Here is a 2,917-nt window from a genome sequence, read left to right as displayed (position 1 = left end):
TGACCTCAAGTGATCTACCCACCTCAGCCTCCCAAAGTGCTGGGAATACAGGCATGAGCCACCGTGCCCAGCCTATTTTATTTTTAATTGATGAATAATATACATATTTATGGGTACACTCTGATGTTTTGATGTATGTATATATTGTGGAAAAATTAAATCAAGATAATTAATATATCTATCACCTCACCTATTTCTCATTTTTTGTAGTGAGAACAATTAAAATCTACTGTTTTAGCAATTTTGAATTATACGATACATTATTATTAACTATAGTCACCATGCTGTGCAATATATCACTAAACTCTTTTTGTAAATATAATGAAAGGTGCTGGCCCTTTTCTAAGTAGGAAAAATATATAATACATCAATACACACAACAACTTGTATGCAATATTAGATTCTCAGACTGAGTAATGTCAATAGGGTATCATTTATTTAATACCAAGATACAGTTTAAGAGAAAAATCACTAGAGTTAATGAACATCATTAAAAAAATTTGAAATAGGTGAAACAGATATCCCTATTCTTCAGTGAGGGAAAATATATCATCAAGTTCTTGGTCTGAGACACTGGCTTGGAGAGATGAAATGTTAGTTCAGAGATGATGACTATAAGCTCATTCATTCCAGTATCCCTGAACATGTGACTCGTATAAGTTTTGTAACTGATTTCAATGCTGGATTTGTTTTAATTTTGCATATTCAATGTTAGAACTTTTCAAAGATACTCACATTGTATATATTAATATATGATTTATGTAAAAGAGTCTATACTTAAATACCCTGAGGGAGGGGAGAATTAATTTGCATTCATCACACCTAAGACAAATAGTTTTCAGTTACTTTTGGAAATACTGTATCATACATTTGTTCAAGTTTCTGATAATAAAACTGCACATGGATACAGATACTAAGGCCAGATTAACAAAATGAAAGACACATAATTGAATTGTGAGCATGTTGCAAACTTACAGTTTTACATCTACAATAAAAATTAGGAGAATTTGATAAATTTTGTCTTTGATATCCAACAAATGTTTGTTTTATAGGTGAATGCACTGAATGTTATAGACAGAACTCCTTTTGTAAGGTGACCAGCAATGAAAATTAGCATATATATTCAGACCACATTGGACATTTTTTATTGCCCAAACTCTTCTTCTAAGTCTTTGAATCCCCCATAATGTTTTCATATATAATTTTATACCAGCACGGTGTTATACTATTTTGAGGAAGAAAACCAAACCTTTTGGCTTTGTAATCTGTAATAAGGAGTTAAAATGTATTAAGGAAACAAAAGCTTTTCTTGTGATAAAGAATTGTCTGCTGCTTCTCTGGTGTTGTTATGTAACAAGAACACGAATAATAAAAACATTAATAAATCTGACTAACTTATTTATAGCGCATTAACAACTGGACAATTGGAGGGAAACACATAAATCAGGAAAAGTGTCCTCTAGCTATTTTCTCTATAGACTAGCATTCCTTTTTTTTTTTTTTTTTAAACTAAGAAATTTTATTGCTCAGAACCTTCGCTCCCTGGGCAATGGCAAAAGCTTCGGAGACCAGCCTCTGACAGAGTCAGAGGCACTGGGTGGAAAAAAGAGCAAGCGTGTGGCACATTTGGTCCATTGTCGTGTGTGGGTATGGCAGAGGGAGGGAGGACTCTAGATGGCCCTGCATCTAGGGCCTTCTAGGGACCCAGATATACCTCCTTGGGCAAGGCTCACGTGCCAAAGCAAAGCAGACGAGGCCAGCCTGGCTTGAGGTGAGGGCTCAGTACCTCTTAGCCTTGCCCTGGGGTTCTTGGAGCTTCCGGAAACTGAGCCACATCAGGCCCACGTTGATGGCATAGGTGGTGATGCAAACGATGCAGAAATCATAGAGCACGAAGAACAGAATTCAGGCCAGGTAGACAGAACCAGCGAGAGACAGCAGGGAGCTCAGCAGCCGCAGGACAGAGGCCCAGCGCGTCCTCAGGCAACCTAACAACTGTACTGTGTACAAGACGCAAGGGAATATGTTATCGGATTGATTGAGGATGCTGTCCTGTCCCAGCACGTGCTCCACCAGCCCGAAGCCCCTGCCCTACCTGGAGGAGAAGACGCGCGGACAGCTAATGGCGGTGCCCACGTCGCAGAGAGCGCGGTAATCCCGGTCCCGGGCGCGCGCCGCCTTCACGTGCAGCGCGCATAGAGCGACAGCACTAAGCCAGGCAGAGCGCGAGCCGCACCCACCCAGCCAGGGTTCCCCCAAGTACTCTCCATATCTAAAGGTCCCGCCCGAGGTGCCCGCGGAGAAAACCAGCCGCGGAGCAGGGGCGGGGTGGGGCCTAGCATTCCTTTTCTTATGATTAACAAATTTGTACATGAATGAGAAGAATAGTTAAAATGTTTAGAGCTCTAAAGTATTCTCATTCAATGCTGAAGTTTAGGTTTTTGGTATTAGACCGCCTACTTATAGGGAATTTTTAAATGGAGAAGGAGTAATTTTAGCTATTCCTGGGAAAGGCTGTCAGTATTTTTTAATCGACAAATTAAAATTGTAAATATTTATGATATATAAAATAATGTTTGGATATATGTATACATTGTAAAGTGACTAAACTAATTAACATAATCATTACTCACATATTTATCATTTATTGTGGTTAGAACATTTGAAATCTACTGTGGTAGCGATTTTTAAGTATATAATACATTGTCATTAATTATAATCACCGTGTTGTATAATAGATCTCCTGAATTTATTCCTCCCATCTAACTGAAATTTTGTACCCTTTGACCAACCTCTCCTCAATACTCACCTCATCTTAGCCTTGGGTAACCACCATTCTACTTGCTACAGCTGAGTTTAACCTTTTTAGATTCCACATATAAATGAGATTATGTGGTATTTGTCGTTCTGTGCCTGC

At 38.8% G+C, this 2,917-nt stretch overlaps 1 pseudogene; it reads right to left on the bottom strand.

Moving 5' to 3' along the window:
• Nucleotides 1-1,778: 1,778 nt before the first annotated feature.
• On the bottom strand, nt 1,779-2,270 carry LOC743462 (vitamin K epoxide reductase complex subunit 1-like; annotated as a pseudogene).
• Between the last annotated feature and the right edge of the window lie 647 nt (nt 2,271-2,917).

Source organism: Pan troglodytes, chromosome X (assembly GCF_028858775.2).
Source record: "Pan troglodytes isolate AG18354 chromosome X, NHGRI_mPanTro3-v2.0_pri, whole genome shotgun sequence".
Lineage (NCBI taxonomy): Eukaryota > Metazoa > Chordata > Mammalia > Primates > Hominidae > Pan > Pan troglodytes.
Note: the sequence above shows the minus strand (reverse complement) of the source record. Positions and strands in the feature narration are given on the sequence as shown.